Source organism: Amblyraja radiata, chromosome 16 (assembly GCF_010909765.2).
Source record: "Amblyraja radiata isolate CabotCenter1 chromosome 16, sAmbRad1.1.pri, whole genome shotgun sequence".
NCBI lineage: Eukaryota > Metazoa > Chordata > Chondrichthyes > Rajiformes > Rajidae > Amblyraja > Amblyraja radiata.
Genome location: NC_045971.1, coordinates 47425940 through 47445433, shown reverse-complemented (window position 1 = coordinate 47445433; position 19494 = coordinate 47425940). Strand labels below are relative to the sequence as shown.

Below are 19494 nucleotides of genomic sequence, written 5' to 3'. Positions count from 1 at the left end.
GGCTTCTTCGAGTATCAGGTTATATCCCGGAATATCCACAATACGACGACACAATCCGTATGGAACAAAGAACAGTCCGCATAGGAGCAGCCCTTCGGCTCACAGTGTCTGTGCCGAATATGATGCCAAGACCAACTCTTACCTGCTTGAACATAATCTATATCCTTCAATTACCTGCATACACGTGCCTGTCCAAAAATCTCTTCACCGCCTGTCTCGTATCAGCTTCCACCACCATCCCTGGCAACGCGTTCCAGAAACTCACCACCATTGGGGTAGAAAACCTGCCTCGCACATCTCCTTTAAACGTTGCCCCTCTCATCCTATAGCTGTGCTCTCTACTATTAAATATTCCCCTCTCGGTAAAAGGTTCTGATTGTGTAACCTGCCCACCCCTCTCATAATTCGATAGACTTCCATCAAGTCTCCCCTCAACCTCCGGCGATCCGGAGAAAACTGTCCATAGTCGGTCTGACCTCTCCATTCACTCAATGAAATCATAATTCTGGTAAACCTCCTCTGCATCGTTGCCAAGTTCTTCATATCCACTTTCACATCCAGTGACTCTATCACCATCGACATTCCGGGTGTTCCGAAATAGGTGCGGGTGATGAGGAGGGGAGGGGGGAATGTGAGAGTAGGTGCAGGGTCAGAGTGAGAGGATAAGGAACAGGGAAATTAGGGCGGCGGTGGGCAGAATTGGTATTCAATGAGAGACGGCTGCGAGTTGAGACACACGGGACTGCAGATGCAAACTGCTGGACGAACGTAGCGGGTCAGGGGCTATCTGTGGCAACATCAGCTGTCGCTGCTATCAGCAAACAACGAACTGCACACCCAGAGGGGGTTTTTATTGTTGCGGGTGACTTTAACCACTCCAACCTTAAAACTGTACTCCCCAGGTTCCATCAACATGTCTCCTGTCCAACCAGAGGAGACAATATTCTGGACTTAGTGTACACTAATATTACTGAAGCCTACAAAGCCCTCCCCCTCCCCCACCTGGGACAGTCTGACCACCTCTCTCTGTTCCTGCTTCCCAAATACACACCTCTCATCAGACGTGTGAAACCAACCGTGAGGACAGTGAAGGTTTGGGCGGAGGGGCTGTCTCTGTACAGACTGGAGTCTGTTTGCCACTCAGGCCACCTTTGACTCTCAAGTGGACATCAAGTGGACATCAAGTGGGCAATTAAAAGTCCGTTTTGGACTACATCAAATTCTGCACCGACAACGTCACAACCCACAAACAAATAAAGACTTTCCATAATCAGAAGCCGTGAATGAGCAGGGAGGTCAGACTCTTGCTGAAGGCTCGCGATGCCGCTTTTAGATCCGGCGACGCTGAGGAATACAACTCATCCAGGGCCAACCTGAAAAAGGGAATCAGGAGCGCAAAACTCAAACACAAACGGCAGATCGAGGAGCATTTTCAAAACAACTCCGACCCCAGACGCATGTGGCAAGGCATCAAGTCCATTACCGACTACAATAAAGTTAACATCGCCCCCACCCCCCCCCCCCCCCAGACAACGCCTCCCTTCCTGATAAGCTAAACTATTTCTATGCTCGTTTTGACCGGGACAACAAAACACCAGCCATCAAAGCCGCCCCACCCCCGAATGAACAACCCCTCAGTCTCTCCACCTCTGCTGTACAGGTCGCACTGAGCAAAGTGAATGAGCACAAAGCTGCCGGCCCCGATGGCATCCCCGGGCGTGTGCTCAGGCCATGTGCTGGACAACTATCCCTGGTCTTCACTGACATTTTCAATTTGTCACTGGCCCAGGGTGTCGTCCCTACTTGCCTCAAGACCTCAACCATTGTGCCAGTGCCCAAACAGTCAGCTTCAGGGAGTCTACATGACTTTCGCCCAGTGGCACTCACCCCCGTCATCGCGAAGTGCTTTGAGCGACTGATCTTGGCTCACCTCAAAGCCAGCCTCCCTCCCACACTGGATCACCATCAGTTTGCCTACTCGCCCAACAGGTCTACAGAGGACGCCATATCTGCGGCCCTACACTCTGCTCTGACCCACCTGGACAATAACAACTCCTACATCAGGTTGCGGTGAAGAAAGCGAATGGTATGTTAGCTTTCATAGCAAAAGGATTTGAGTATAGGAGCAGGGAGGTTCTACTGCAGTTGTACAGGGTCTTGGTGAGACCACACCTGGAGTATTGCGTACAGTTTTGGTCTCCAAATCTGAGGAAGGACATTATTGCCATAGAGGGAGTGCAGAGAAGGTTCACCAGACTGATTCCTGGGATGTCAGGACTGTCTTATGAAGAAAGACTGGATAGACTTGGTTTATACTCTCTAGAATTTAGGAGATTGAGAGGGGATCTTATAGAAACTTACAAAATTCTTAAGGGATTGGACAGGCTAGATGCAGGAAGATTGCTCCCGATGTTGGGGAAGTCCAGGACAAGGGGTCACAGCTTAAGGATAAGGGGGAAATCCTTTAAAACCGAGATGAAAAGAACTTTTTTTCACACAGAGAGTGGCGAATCTCTGGAACTCTCTGCCACAGAGCGTAGTCGAGGCCAGTTCATTGGCTATATTTAAGAGGGAGTTAGATGTGGCCCTTGTGGCTAAGGGGATCAGAGGGTATGGTGAGAAGGCAGGTACGGGATACTGAGTTGGATGATCAGCCATGTTCATATTGAATGGCGGTGCAGGCTCGAAGGGACGAATGGCCTACTCCTGCACCTAATTTCTATGGTTCTATGTTTCTATGTTGTAGTTCATCGACTTCAGCTCCGCATTTAATACTGTCATCCCCGCCAGCTTGATTACCAAACACAGCGGCCATCAAACATCACCACCTCCCTCTGCAATTGGACACTGGATTTCCTCACCAACAGACCCCAGTCTGTTAGGATCAACAACCTCACCTCCTCCACTCTAACACTGAACACCGGCGTGCCACAGGGCTGTGTGCTCAGCCCCCTCCTCTACTCCCTCTTCACCCATGACTGCGTCCCTAAGTATGGCTCCAACGCCATCATAAAATTTGCCGATGACACCACGGTGGTAGGACTGATCAGCGACAACAACGAATCAGCCAATAGGGAGGAGGTCCAGAACCTGGCAGCCTGGTGCAGCAACAATAACCTCGTCCTCAACTCAAAGAAGACGAAGGAAATCATCGTTGACTTCAGGAAGACCAGAGGTGGCAGACATACCCCCATCCACATAAACGGGACTGAGGTGGAGCGCGTCTCCAACTACAAATTACTCGGGATACACATCTCAAAGGATCTGTCCTGGTCCCTCAATACCTCCAAACTGATCAAAAAGGAGCAGCAGAGCCTTTACTTCCTGAGGAGGCTTAAGAAAGCTCACCTGTCCCCCCAGATCCTGACCAACTTCTACCGCTGTACCATCGAAAGCATCCTGACCACCTGCTTCACGGTATGGTACAACAGCTGCACCGCAGCTGACAGGAAGGCACTGCAACGGGTTGTGAAAACAGCTCAGCACATCATCGGTGCCCCGCTCCCTGTCATGGATGCCCTTCACCACAAACGGTGTCTGAGACGGGCCGGGAAAATCAACAAGGACCCCTCTCACCCTAACCATGGACTATTTGCCCTCCTCCCATCAGGGAGACGGTACAGGAGCCTCAGGTCTCGCACAAGCAGGCTGAGGAACAGCTTTTTCAATAACACCATTACACTGCTGAACTCACAGTCCCGACGCTAGCTATCTTTTATACTCTCCCATCTGCATACGTCTATTTGCCTATGTACCAGTTTAATTCATCCACAGTGCACATATTGTTTAACCAGTATTTTTTATTTCTACTATCTTGCACTCTGACCAGACGCTAAACTGCATTTCGTTGTACCTGTACTCGTATTTGCGCAATGACAAGAAAGTTGAATCAAATCAAACATCAGGTGCGGTGGCGAGGCAGAGATAACGTTACTGAACGAGGAATCCAGAGTCACATCCAGAGACGCTAATTCAAGTGTCTCCACTGAACCTTTAATGAATGATTGAAATTAAATCCTTCTATCATGCAAATGTCTTAATTAATAATTAATAAATGGTGGTAGTTGCAGCTTTTAAAAAGAACAGCGGTATAATTGCTGCCTTACGGCGCTCATAGCGCTAGAGAGCCGGGTGCTGTCTGTACGGAGTTTGTACGTTCTCCCCGTGACCGCGTGGAGTTTCTCCCAGATCTTCGGTTTCCTGCCACACTCCAAAGACGCGCAAGTTTGTAGGTTACTTGGCTTTGGTATAAATGTAAATTGTCCCCAGTGTGGGTAAGATAGTGTTATTGTGCGGGGATCGCTGGTCGGCGCGGACCCGGTGGGCTGAAGGGCCTGTTTCCGCGCTGTATCTCTAAACTAAACTGCACTAAATACAGTTAATCATCTCAAATTCTTTTTTAAAAACTAGTTTGAGGATCGATGACCATAACACTCCTAAATTGTTGTTTAAGGTAAAGTTCCACATGGCTGAAGTTCAAATGTCCTTTGAAATGGCCGAGAAAACCATTCAGAGACCAATGAGGGGTGCGTAATAAATACTGGTCCTGCCCCGACACACAAACCCATCACACCGGTAATGTGCATTTATTTAAATTAATCATTTAATGAGGAAAAATCCTTAATAAGGAATTAATTTAAACAGATTAAGGAATTACAGAAGCAGTTTACCCGCTCCAGTGATCTGGGTTTCATTAACTATTCATCTGAAATAGATTAAGGATATTCAATAATTAATTGTTTAAGAAGGAACTGCAGATGCTGGAAAATCGAAGGTACACAAAAAAGCTGTAGAAACTCAGCGGGTGCAGCATGCTCTATGGAGTGAAGGAAATAGGCAACGTGTCGGGCCGAAACTGTCTGAAGAAGGGTTTCGGCCTCTCCCTTTCCCAGATGCCAGTGTACGGTCCATGCGGTGGATGGAGAACCCTTCAGGCTGGACCGCTGAGTCTGGGGAGCTGGGGGTGAGCCATGTCTCTGTGAAACAGAACACAGAGCATTCTCTCAGCTCCCTTTGATAAAGCAGTCTTGCCCTTAAGTCCTCCACTTTGTTTTCAAGGGACTGTACGTTGGCCAGTAGGATAGTAGGGAGAGGGGGGCGAAGTCCCCTACGCTTCATTCTGACCTGGAGTCCTGCCCGTCGGCCACGTTTCCAGACACAATGGAGGCTTCCCCTTTGTTTCCAGGTACTGTACTTGCTGTACCTGCTGTTTTTGCTGACCTGCGCTGGAACGGGGATTCCCTCACAGATGGCAGCTCCAGCTCCGTAACGAACAGGGGATTCCCTCAAAGTCGGCAGCTCCAGCTCCGTTGTTCCTGGAAGATCCAGCCCGTCGGCTCTGGGGGACATCCCGGGGTCTCCAGGTACGTACCTGTAATCCTCAGTCGGGTCGGGAGTTCCACAGCCAGCGTGGGAAAGTTTAAAGTCCGGGACTCTCACAGCTGCGGGAGTTCGCGAAATTGCGACAGCCTTGAGGTGCTCAAGCAGCTTGTCCGAAACGGCACCGATTTCTGCCGTTTTTCTGATCCAGGTAAGTTGTTGTAGTTGAGCCTTTTATTTTCCGGAGCTCCGCAAAAGTCGCCGCAGGCAGGTGCCATCTTGCCCAGGTATAACGAGTGTCGTTATGTTCAAATTGGTATGTTCAAGATATCCAACGTTATTGATCATTCTTATTGTTCTTTTTTGTAATGTGCATAACGGCTGTAGGTTGGTATTGTAGGTGTTACCCCATATCTCCACACAGTAACTCAGATATGGCAATATGAGTGTATTATACAGAGTATGTATAATACACTCAGGGTAGAACTAGTGTATGGATGATCGCGGTGTAAGAAGGAATTGCAGATGCCGGTTTAAACCGAAGATAGACACAAAATGCTGGAGTAACACACCGGGCCAGGCAGCATCTCTGGAGAGAAGGAATGGGGGATCTCGACCCGAAACGTCACCCATTCATACTCTCTGATGCTGGCTGGGCTTGTATACTCTGGAGTTTAGAAGAATGAAAGGAGGTCTTATGGAAACATATAAGAAGGGTTTTGGCCCGAAACGTCACCTATTTCCTTCGCTCCATAGATGCTGCTGCACCAGCTGAGTTTCTCCAGCATTTTTGTGTACCTAAGATTATTAAGGGGTTGGACACGCTAGAAGCAGGAAACATGTTTCTGGGAATCCAGAACCAGGGGCCACATTTTAAGATTAATGGTTAAGCCATTTAGAACGGAGATGAGGAAACACTTTTTCGCACAGAGAGTTATGGGTCGGTGGAATTCTCTGCCTCAGACGGCGGTGGAGGCCGGTTCTCTGGATACTTTCACGAGAGAGTTAGATAGGGCTCAAAGATAGCGGAGTCAGGTGATATGGGGAGAAGGCAGGAAGGGGGTACTGATTGTGGATGATTAGCTATGATCACAGTGAATGGCTGTGCTGACTCGAAGGGCCGAATGGCCTCCTCCTGCACATATTGTCTATTGTCTATTGTTCCGTTGACCCACCATCTTTTCCAATAAAAGGTTGCCCCTTAGGTTCCTATTAAATCTTTACTATCTGAGTTCCTTGCTGAACTCCAACAATTTTTTAATTCTATCCTGATGAAGAGTTTATTTAGATTTTGAACCTATCTTCTTGACATTGGGCCACTTTTAACATCTTCCTGAAGATTTACGAGGATGTTGCTGGGACTAGAGGGTGTGAGATATCGGGAGAGGTTGAGAAGGCTGGTCCTCTCTTTATTGGAGAGCAGCAGGATGAGGGGAGATCTTAGAGAGTTGTACAGACTCGTGAGTGGAATAGATTGGGTAGATGCACATAGTGTCTTGCCCAGAGTAGGGGAATCAAGGACCAGAGGACATACATTTAAATGTAAATGCGAAAAAAATTAATAGGAATCTGAGGGGTAACTTTTCCACACAGAGGGTGGAGGGTTTATGGAACAAACTGCTAGAGGGTGTGGTTGAGGCTGGGACTACCACAACATTTAAGATACAGTTAGACAGGTAAATGGATAGTTCAGGTTTGGAGGGATATGGACCCTACGCAGGCAGGTGGGACTAGCAAAGCATGGGACATGATGGCTGGTGTGGGAAAGTTGGGCCGGAGGGCCTGTTTCCACGATGCATCACTGTATTACTAGGCCCGTTACCAAATTAAGGTTTATTGTTCAAATTCAATCAGCTCTGATATGTTTTTGTTGTAATTTAAGTTACAGTTCCGCTTCCTGTTGGTAGCCCATGCTTTCCCTCTCCCTCCATTCCCCACCCTTCCCAGTTCTCCAGCCGGTTTGAGGAGGAAGCACATTCTTGCTATTGAGGGAGTGCAGCGTAGGTTTACAAGGTTAATTCCCGGGATTGCGGGACTGTCATATGCTGAGAGAATGGAGCAGCTGGTTTGTATACTCTGGAATTTAGAAGGATGAGAGGGGAGCATGATTATCATGGGTTTGGACACGCTAGAGGCAGGAAACATGTTCCCGATGTTGGGGGAGTCCAGAACCAGGGGCCACTGTTTAAGAATAAGGGGTAAGCCATTTAGAACGGAGATGAGGAAACACCTTTTTACACAGAGAGTTGTGAGTCTGTGGAATTCTCTGCAAGTTCTCTGGATGCTTTCAAGAGAGAGCTAGATAGGGCTCTAAAAGATAGCGGAGTCAGGGGATGTGGGGGGAAGGCAGGAACTGGGTTCTGATTGGGGATGATCAACCATGATCACATTGAATGGCGGTGCTTTGAAAGGGCCGAATGGCCTACTCCTGCACCTATTGTCTAGTAACTGTCCTTCTGATTACATTGTTTCCATGTCTGCTTTGTTCTCATCTTCTCCCAACGAACAATGGTCTATGCAACATGTTCCTTGATAGAGCCATAGAGTGATAGTGTGGAAACGGGGGCTTCAGACCACCTCGCCCACACCGGCCAACAATGTCCCAGCTATCCTGTCCCACTTGCCTGCGCTTGGTACATAACCCTCCAAACCTGTCCTATCCATGTACCTGTCCAACTGTTTCTTAAACGATAGGATAGTCCCAGCTTCAATTCCCTCATCTGGCAGCTTGTTCCGTACACCCACCACCCTCTGTGTGAAAAAGTTACCTCTCGGATTCCTATTAAATCTTTTCCCCTTCACCTTGAACCTGTGTCCTCTGGTCCTCGTTCCTCGAACTCTGGGTAAAAGACTCTGTGCATCTTCCCGATCTATTCCTCTCATGATTTTGTACACGTCTATATGATCTCCCCTCATTCTCCTACACTCCATGGAATAGAGACCCAGCCTACTCAACCTGTCCCCATAGCTCACACCCTCTAGTCCTGGCAACATCCTCGTAAATCTTCTCTGAACCCTTCCAAGCCGAAGCTCTGTATTTCCCTCACCCCTGATGCCCAGTCTGAAGAAGGGCATCGGAAACGTCACCCATCGCTTCTCTCCATGGATGCTGCCTGTCCCGCTGAATGACATCAGCATTTTCTGTTTATCTTGAGTAACACTTGCTGTGAATAGGATGTCCTCTTTTACGTCACCAAGCATAGGCCCAGCGTCCTAAACATAGAATATAGATCAGGACACAAGATAGACACAAAAAGCTGGAGTAACTCAGCGGGACAGGCAGCGTCTCCGGGGAGAAGGAGTGGGTGACGTTTCGGATCGAGACCCTCCTTCAGACTCGAAACGTCAACCATTCTTTCTCTCCAGAGATGCTGCCTGTCCCACTGAGTTACTCCAGCTTTTTTGTGGCTATCTTCTGTTCAAACCAGCTTCTTCAGTTCCTTCCTACATAATTCATCTTTATGTTTTATTCATTTCAGGAGGAAATCTCTCGGAAGAGCAGGTAGACAATGTCTTCTCTGAATCTTTATACCACTTGGACAAGTGTTTACAATGATCAATTTATAACGGACTGTTTACATTTTTGCAGGCTTAACGAAATAGGTCAGAAAATGTCGGTGACTGGAGGCAGCCTCTCGATGGGACATTTCAACTGCGCTTTACCGTTTGCAGTGTGGAGAGAATATATTGCTACTGTTAAATCTAGTTAGCATTTCGTCACAATTTGATTTGTAAAGGTCAAGGTGGTATTTTACTAACTTCGAGCGACACAGCGGTGTACCGGATAGATTTACTGCCTCAGGGAGCCAGAGACTCGGGGTTCGATCCTATCCCCGTCTGGTGTGATACCTGTGTGTTCAGTTCTGGGCACCGTGTTAGAGGAAAACTGTTGTCAAGCTGGAAAGGGCACATAGAAGATTTAGACAATAGACATTAGACGATAGGTGCAGGCATAGGCCATTCAGTCTTGCAAACCAGCACAGCCATTCAATATGATCGTGGCTGATCATCCACAATCTGAGGAGAATGGGGTTGAAAGGGAAATATAGATCAGCCATGAGCGAATGGCGGAGTAGACTTGATGGGCAGAATGGCTTATTTCTGTTCCTAGAACTTGTATGAATTGTTATTGAGCACATTGGGGAGATCTTTAAGAAGGATCACCAGCCATTCTTGTGGAATTCTCTGGATGCTTTCTTTTTTTTTTTTTTTTTTTTTTTATTAGAAGTACGGTAAATTACAATAACACACAACACATATATCTTAATACATTTTTTGTACCGCTTCATTTTTTTTTTTTTTTTTTTTAAAGCTTTAAGAAAAAGATAGAAGTAAGGAAAGTAAAGAAGGTGCGCAAGAGTTGTGAAGTGCAGAAGAGTGTTGGGAAAAGAAAGCCCCTTAGAAAAGAAGTTAGAGAAGGAAGTAAAGTAAGAAAGTAGACCCTAGAAAAGAAAGAAAAAGAAAGTAAGGACAATCGCTCTATTATAACATTAAACTCCGCAGAAAGACTACCAACCAAGTCTGTTTTTGTTGTTTTATCTCCCAATGCCAGGTCCTGATACCATTTATTTATTTATTTTTATTTTTTTTTAAATTACTATTGCACCTCATGCTTGTAATAGGTCCATAAACGTAGACCACGTCTTTTGGAATTGGTTTGCTTTATCTGCTAAGAGGAATCTCATCTCTTCCAGATGTAATGTTTCAAACATATTTGATATCCACATTTTTATTGTTGGTGTGGGCGCATTTTTCCAGAATTTAAGTATGAGCTTTTTTCCCATTATTAGCCCGTAATTGAGTAAATTCTTCTGATACACGTTTAATTCAGGGATATCTTCCGATATCCCAAAAATGATCCATTCTGGTTTTGGTACCAGTTTTATTTTAATTAATTTTGAAAAAATATCAAATATTCCATGCCAGAATTTTTGGATTTTTGTACAAAAAATAAAAGAATGCGCTATGGTAGCTTCTTGACACAGACATTTATCACAGATTGGTGAAACATTGGGAAAGATTTTATTTAATTTAGTTTTTGAATAGTATAGTCTATGTAATGTTTTGAATTGGATAAGCGTATGTCGTACATTGATCGAGCATTTATGCACCTGTAGTAAATGTTTATCCCAGCTCTCTTTTGAAATTTTTATAGCTAATTCTTGTTCCCAGTCTCTTCTAATTCCATCTGTTGTGGGTATTTCTATGTTTAAAATGATATTATATAAGTACGATATTAAGTTAGCTGATTCCGCCTTTGTCTTCATTGCTTCATCCAGTAAGTCGGAAGGCATATTATGATAGTCTTTTGTGTATTTTTTCAAATAATCACAAATTTGAAGATATTTAAAATATTGGTTATTTTTCAAATTATATTTCAGTTGTAGTTGTTGAAATGATAGTAATTTTCCCACTTCATACAGATCTTCGAGCGTTTTGATTCCCATTCTTTCCCAATGTATAAATGATTTGTCTATGATTGATGGTTTAAACGATGGGTTATTGGCTATTGGTATTGAGAGAGATAGGTTTCTTAATTTTAGATTCTGTTTTATTTGTTTCCATGTTCTAATTGTGCTATGTATAATTGGGTTTTTATTATAATTTTTATTATTCAGATTTATTGGTGAGAGGATAATCGTTCCTATATTACTCGGGGAGCAATCCCCTTTTTCCATTACAATCCAGTCCGCCTGCTGGGCAGAATTGTCCAGCAGGTGAATCATATTTTTAATATTTACTGCCCAATTATAATACATAAAGTTAGGGAGCGCTAGACCCCCCCACTCTTTTCGTTTATTAAGGTGTGTTCTTTGTATTCTATGGGGTTTATAATCCCATATGAAATTTGTAATGTCTGAGTCCAATTTTTTGAAAAACTTTTTTGGGAGATATATAGGTATTGATTGAAATAGGTATAGAATTTGTGGTAAGAAAATCATTTTTATAGCGTTTATTCTGCCTATTAAGGACATCGGAAGTGTTTTCCAGAATTTAATCAAATTATTTAATTTCTTAAGTAGGGGATTATAATTGGCTTTAAACATATCCTGGTAATTTCTAGTAATTTCAATTCCCAAATATTTGAATTTTTCTGTAGCTATTTTAAAGGGGAATTTCCTGAGATGTGTTGAGTCTTTTGGTTTTATCGACATAATTTCACTTTTGTTCCAATTTATTCTATATCCTGAAAAGGATCCAAAGTCCTCAATTAAATTTAATATATTCGGTATACTAATTTGTGGTTTTGTGATGTACAGTAGTACATCATCGGCATATAGGGATATTTTGTTATTTGAATATTTTGTATTATAACCGTAAATATCCAGGTGTGTTCTTATTTTTTCAGCAAGGGGTTCAATTACCAAAGCAAATAACAGCGGAGATAATGAACAACCTTGTCTATTGCCCCTTGATAGTTCAAATTTCGAGGATAATATATTATTAGTTAGTATTCTAGCCGTAGGTTTGTTATATAATAGTTTTATCCATGCAATGAAGTTCTCTCCCAATTGGAATTTTTGCAATACTTTAATCATATAATCCCATTCTACTTGATCAAACGCTTTTTCTGCATCCAGTGAGATGATAGCTAACTCTTGGTCGTGAGATTTATGTGAGTGCATTATGTTAAGCAAACGTCTCAAGTTATTGAATGAATGTCTCTTAGGTATAAATCCTGTTTGATCCTCATTTATTAATCTACTAACATACCTGCTTAGTCTACTGGCTAGTGTTTTCGCTATTATTTTTTGATCCGTATTTAACAAAGCAATAGCTCTATATGAACCTGGTTCTTCTATATTTTTATCTTTTTTAAGTATTAATATGATCGTTGATTCTGCTAGTGTTTCAGGTAAGCTTTGCTCCTCAAAAGCATATGTATACATTTTCTGTAATCGTGGAGTAACTATGTCATAAAAAGATTTATAAAATTCATTACTGAATCCATCTGGTCCTGGTGTTTTTCCATTCTTTAGTGTTTTTATTGTGTCTTCTATCTCCTTAGAAGTAATTTGTGCTCCCAGTTCCTCTTGTTCCCTCAGTTCTAATTGTGGTAGGTTACAGTTATCTAGAAATTCTGAAATTTTATTATTGTCTATTAACGTTTTAGATGTGTATAGATTCTGGTAAAATTGAGCAAATCTTTTATTGATATCCTTGGGTAATGTTAATAATTCCCCTCTATCTGATTTAATCTTTAATATTGCATTCTCTTTTTCCCGTTTTTTCAGTTGGCGTGCTAAAAGTTTGTGGGGTTTATCCCCGAATTCGAAGTGTTCTTGTTTTGTAATTTGAAATAATGTTATAACTTTCTCTGACAGTAATTTATTTAGCTTGAATTTCAATAATAGGATTTTATTATGTTTATCCATAGTTGGATCTTTAGCATTATCTGTATCTAATTGTTTTATTTGTTCTTCTAAATGTCTTTGTTCATTCTTATTCTTTTTATTTTGATAAGCTTGAAATGAAATAATGACTCCTCTAATAAATGCTTTGAAGGATTCCCATAATAGCGTGGGGGATATATCTGGTGTATCATTTATCTCAAAAAATAGGTCCATCTGTTTTTTTAGATATATACTCCCTTGTGGGTCTTTTAAAATTTGCGAGTTAAACCTCCAGAACGATTTATTCATAGACATTCCTTCTAGTTTTAAAACAAAAGTTAACGGGGAGTGGTCTGAGATCGCATTAGTGTGGTATTCAGGGTTCATAGTGTGCGGAATTAATTTTGTATCCACAAGAAAATAGTCTATCCGTGAGTATGTTTTATGCACCGTTGAATAAAACGAATAATCCCTTCCCGTCGGGTTTGCAATCCTCCACACATCTACTATATTTGTGTTTTCCATATATGTATGTAAAAGTTCACTGGTTTTAGATTTCCTATTACCTTTTTGTTTTTGCATCGATTTATCTAGATAAGGGTCTAAAACACAGTTAAAGTCTCCTCCAATTATGACATTTTGATAAGTACATTCTGCAATTATATTCAGAATGTTATTAAAAAATTGAGGATTATCAAAATTGGGCGCATATATGTTTACCAACGTAATTGGCGTATTATTGATCTCTCCTGCTACTATAAGGTATCTCCCTTCCTTATCTGAAATAATATTCTTTGATTTAAATGGAATTCCTTTACGAATAATGATAGCGGTACCTCTAGATTTGGAAGTAAATGAAGAGTGAAATGTTTGGCCTATCCAGTTCGCCCTCAGTCTCGTCTGATCTTGATGTTTAAGATGCGTTTCCTGTAGAAACGAAATATCCGTGTTGTATGATTTCAACTGAGCTAGTATCTTGCCCCTTTTAATAGGTTCATTAATACCCCTTATATTCCAACTGCATAGTGTGATTCCTCCCATTTTCTTTTGATTGTCGTCATACATTTCTACCTATTTTGATGACCTTATTTATTATGGTGCATTCATACCTCAGGACTCTGGTTATTTTGGGAGCATTTATAATATAGACTTCCTTGGTAGTTCCCCTCTGCGATTGTCCTTGAAAAGAAAACACATAGATGTGACATATTGTGATAATAAAAAAAAAAAGTATATCAAATAAATTTACGGTGTCTGAGTTTCGGACACCGTAGTGAGTGACCCACTCGTCTGTGGGGTACGACATCTATATCGCTTCCGGTGTAGATGTTAAAAAATTAGCCCCGCTGCCTTTATTACCCAAACCCTAGGGGGTCGGTACCGTTTCCAAATAAGTTCTATTTCACCCAGTTGCAGTATATATATATATATGTTTCATTCCAACTTATCAAATCTAATCATGTATTAAGTTACATATATTCCTCACTCTTTATCTCTTAACTATTTGTAAATGGTTTTAGTATTGTTAAAAGTGATTTGTTCGTTGAAAGGGTTAACCGAAGTCAGGCTCCTGGAACTGTGCCAGGTGCCCGAGTCTCCTCCCCTCCCCATTCGAGCTGCGGAACATATGTGATTACGGTTGTCTGCGTTATAAAGCAGGCAACACATTTTTATCAGTTTCAGTTGCTATTTCTATATTAGTATTGTTAGTTATTAATTATTAATTATTAATTTTTATCAGTTTCAGTTGCTATTTCTATATTAGTATTGTTAGTTATTAATTATTAATTCTCAATATTTAGTAAAACTATATAAGCCATGTGATGTTTTTCGCTCTCAGCTCAGCAGATTCACTCCCATGTTATCAGTCTTTCCTCGTTTGAGCACAGAATGTCCTTGAGTTAGATTCCGCAATGTTCAAGGCGAGATAATAATGTCTAGACACGTCTCTTGGAAAATCTGTTGCGTGTAGTAATTTTTAAAGATTGGTGTTGTTCGCTTATTTCACTTTTCTTGTGATATTCTTGTTGGGGGGATAAGCAAATTAATTTGTTCATGACGTCTTGGTGATCAATCTTCAGTTGTTGCTGCCTTGGCCACGATTTCTTGAGCGTATTTAAGAGATTCCACCGAGTTAATAAATGTTTTTGAGATTCCCCTGAAAGTAATACGCATTCTGGCCGGATAATATACTCCACATCTGACACCCTTGACCTCGTAAAGAGCTTCTCTGGTCTGTGAGAACTTTCTTCTCTTCAGAACAATCTCGTGAGGGTAGTCCCGTAGGAGTTTAATAGAATCATTTCCGTACATCATGTTCTCTCCGTATTTGATCTTTTTCATCAGCGCTTCCATTGTTGGGATATCCCGAAGTTTGATTATGATCTGTCTTGGGTAGGCATGTTCTCCTTGAGATCTTGGTTTAACTCTGGGTAGTCGATGTGCTTCTTCAATTACAGGTGCGGATGCTTTCAAGAGAGAGTTAGATAGAGCTCTTAAAGGTAGCGGTGTCAGGGGATATGGTGAGAAGGCAGGACCAGGGTACTGAATGTGGATGATCGGCCATGATCATGTTGAATGGCGGTGCTGTCTCGAGGGGCCGAATGGCCTGCTCCTGCACCTATTGTCTATTATCATTTGCAGATATTCTGGGACCAATGTTCATGAATTCCAGCTCCAATCCCTCACCGTAGCGACCCACCTGGATCTCTCTATTAGAGTGATTATATTAACCGACAAATCCTCACATTTCACAGACCCTCTAATTATCTGCTTCTGCCCCCAGACTCTGTGACCCTGGATGAGGATAGCGCGCATCCGGAGCTCGAGGTGTCCGGGAGTCTGATGAATGTGAGATTGACCGGGGTCAGGAGAAGCCTCGGCAACAACAGGAAGAGGTTTATGGAATGTCTCTGAGCGCTGGGATCGGAGGGATTCACATCGGGGAGACATTAGTGGGAGGTGGAGGTGGCGGGGAGTCGCCGCTGGAGTCTGGGAGTCGCCGCAGAGTCTGTGGAGAGGAAGAGATGGGTCGACCTGAAACCAGAGGAAGGATTCTGGACCATCGAGAGATACCACGAGGAGGTTTCCACAAGCAATTCTTCCCAGACCCCCCTCTCAGCCGGTCCCGTTCCCGGGAGGGTGGGAGTTTACCTCAGTTACGAATCGGGATCAGTCTCATTTTATGATGCGGACACCAAGTCCCACCTCCACACCTTCACCGGGAATAAATTCGTGGGGAAAATGCATCCCTTCTTTGGTGCTTGGGATGAAAATCAGTGGCTGAAGATATGCTTCATTCCCTGCTCGAATCAGTAAAAGGGTCGGGTCCCGGGACCGGCGTCATGAGCGGGGCTGAGGGCTGTCTTTGGCTGTGGGGCAGAAACCGTGTGGAAAACAGGTTGGCGCTGAACCGGTTGTATTTAATCCCCAAATTTCACGTCGCAATAGACTAGTATAAATATCAGTGTGGGTTTGTGTCTTTGCGCATTTGGTCAATGGATCATCATTAGTGAAGGAATGTCGCGTGTGAGATCAGTCACAACATTCTGGGCTAACTCAGCGGGGACAGGCAGCATCTCTGGAGAGAAGGAATGGGTGAAGTCTCGGGTCGAGACCCTTCTTCAGACTAGTGTGAGTGGAAAGGGAAACGGGAGGTAAGGTGTGAGATTAGTGATGGCCAATAGCACCGATGCTCAAACGGTCTCCCACTCCCAGCCTATTCAGAGGTGCTTTGCCGTGGGGGGGGGGGGGGGGGGGGGGAGAGAACGAGCAGGAGAGAATGGGACACAACCGCCTGTCTGTCAACAGATGTTTTCCCTCCAAAATAAACTTTATTGAGAATGGAAATATAGTCAAGAGTGTTTTATTGTCATATGTCCCAGGTAGAACAATGAGATTCTTACTTGCAGCAGCACAACAGAATATGTGAAATAATGAATGAATAAGTTTATTGGCCAAGTATTGACATACAGGGAATTAGCCTATGTGCTCCGCCCACAAGTGACAACGACATACAGCGACAGTTAGGAATGACACATAAAACATGAATAATAAAACATTATTGCTTAAACATGTGAAATAAATTAAATACAAAAGTAGTAAAACACCGTACACTGTAAACAATATAAAAATGGGGAAAAGGGTGTGCGCGCGCACACACACACACACACACACACACACACACACACACACACACACACACACACACACACACACACACACACACACACACACACACACACACACACACACACACACAGAAAAACGAACATACAATAATAGTGCAATAATAATAATAATAGTCTATGTTGTTCAGAGCCCATTTGAGGTTGTGGTGTCTAATAGCCTAATGGCTGTTGGGAAGAAGCTGTTCCTGAACCTGGACGTTACAGTTTTCAGGCTCCTGTACCTTCTACCCGATGGCAGTGGTGAGATGAATGTGTGGGCAGGGTGGTGTGGATCTTTGATGAAGCTGGCTGCCTGTTTGAGGCAGCGACCCCGGAAAATCGCTTCGATGGTGGGGAGGTCAGAACCCGTGATGGACTGGGTAGTGTTCACAACTTTTGGTAGTCTTCTTCGCTCCTGGGCTTTTCATGTTGCCGAACCAGGCCATGATGCAACCAGTCAACATGCTCTCTAATGCACACATGTAGAAGTTGAAGAGAACAATTCACAGAAGCAAATTAATCCCCAAACCTGCACGTGTGGAAAACGGGAGAAACCGGCGCACCCGGAGAAAACGCACGCATGTAACGGGTTGAGATAACAACGTGGTCCGAATAGAATCCGAGTCTGTGACGCTGTGAGGCAGTAACTCCACCGCAGAACAAGTGATTCTCCAGCATATTTAGTGTTTGTGTGCATTAACTCTGTTTTTAGTTTTTAAACCAGAGGAGAGCGCGAACACAGTCCCCCACTACCACAAATGTTGCAGTCGAGTATCCCGCATTTGAGGACATCGCAGGCGTTAGCGCACCCGAAGTGCAATCATAGAATCATAGAAAGTAGGTGCGAGAGTAGACCACCAGGTCCGTCGAACCCGCACCGCCATTCGCTCATGGCTGAACACTAAACAGACACCCTTACCCACAAACAGTAGACACAAGACACAGAACACAAGACACTACCCTCCCCTTTATACCGCTATCACCCCTCTCCACCCCAAGAACCGCGTGATCTCCTGGGGGAGGCAAAAAAACGGATAAAAACCCAGCTCCAATTCGAGAAAAAAATCCGGGAAATTCCTCTCCGACCCCAATCCAGGCGATCGACACTTGTCCAGGAGATCACTCAGGTCTTACTATACTAACCATACCTAGGTCCATATCCCTGCCCTCTCCCCGTAGCCCCTTATCCCCTTGGCAGCTAAAAAAACATCTATTTTAGACTTAAATATATTTAATGTTTCTGCTTCCACTGCTCCCTGGGGCAGTGAATTCCATAAATTAACCACCCTCTGGGTGAAGAAGTTCTTCCTCATCTCAGTTTTAAAAGAGCCCCCCCTTATTCTGCAACTATGTCCCCTAGTTCTAGTTTCCCCGATCATTGGGAACATCCTCGGTGCATCCACCCGATCAAGGCCCCTCACGATCTTATATGTTTCAATGAGATCGCCTCTCATTCTTCTAAACTCCAAAGAGTAGAGTTCCAGCCTACTTAACCTTTCCTCATATGTCAATCCCCTCATTGCAGGAATTAATCTTGTGAACCTTCGCTGCACTGCCTCCAGGGCTAGTACATCCTTTCTTAAGTATGGACCCCAGAACTGTACACAGTATTCCAAATGTGGTCTCACTAATACTGTGTACAGCTGCAGCAAGACCTCCGTGTTTTTATACTCAATCCCCCTAGCAATAAAGGCCAAAACTCCATTGGCCTTCCTGATTGCTTGCTGCACCTGCATACTAACTTTTAGTGATTCATGTACTACTACCCCTAGATCCCTTTGCGTTGCATTACAACGCAGCTCCTCCTCATTTAGAAAATAACTTGCCCTATTATTTTTTTTCCCAAAGTGAATGACTTCACATTTATTAGTATTAAATTTCATCTGCCAAGTTGTTGCCCACTCACCTAGCTTATCTATATCCTTTTGCAGACTCTTCCTATCCTCCTCATCCCCTACTTTTCTTCCCATTTTTGTATCGTCCGCAAATTTTGATATATTACACTTGGTTCCCTCCTCCAAATCATTTATATAAATTGTGAACAACTGGGGTCCCAGCACCGACCCTTGCGGAACCCCGCTAGTTACCGGTTGCCATCCCGAGTATGAACCATTTATCCCCACTCTCTGCTTCCTATTTGTTAGCCAATCCTCTACCCATGCTAATATATTACCCCCAATCCCATAATTTTTTATTTTTAGCAATAGTCTCTTATGTGGCACCTTGTCAAAAGCCTTTTGGAAGTCCAAGTATACCACATCCACCGGTTCCCCTTTATCCACCCGGGTTGTTACTTCCTCAAAGAATTCGAGCAGATTCGTTAAACAGGACTTCCCCTTCACAAAACCATGCTGGTTCTGTCCGATGAAGTCATGTTTATCCAAGTGCCCCGTTAGTGTTTCTTTAATAATTGTCTCTAACATTTTACCCACCACCGATGTTAGACTAACCGGTCTATAGTTACCCGCCTTCTGTTTACTTCCTTTTTTAAATATAGGTGTTACATTGGCCATTTTCCAATCCACTGGGACCGTTCCTGCCTCCAGGGAGTTTTGGAAAATTATCACCAATGCATCCACAATCCCCACCGCTATCTCCCTCAAGACCCTTGGATGTAATCCATCAGGCCCAGGGGATTTATCCTCCTTCAGTCTCATTAATTTCCCTAATAC

At 43.5% G+C, this 19494-nt stretch overlaps 1 long non-coding RNA gene and 1 pseudogene across 1 annotated transcript; one reads left to right on the top strand and one right to left on the bottom strand.

Annotated features, from left to right (window-relative positions):
* The first annotated feature begins 207 nt into the window (after nucleotides 1-207).
* Nucleotides 208-15037, top strand: LOC116982199. The gene is made up of 3 exons (XR_004414393.1): nucleotides 208-423; nucleotides 2304-2308; nucleotides 15027-15037. It is a non-coding gene; the product is annotated as an uncharacterized LOC116982199 (long non-coding RNA).
* Nucleotides 15038-17543: 2506 nt separating this feature from the next.
* On the bottom strand, nucleotides 17544-17691 carry LOC116982349 (annotated as a pseudogene).
* Between the last annotated feature and the right edge of the window lie 1803 nt (nucleotides 17692-19494).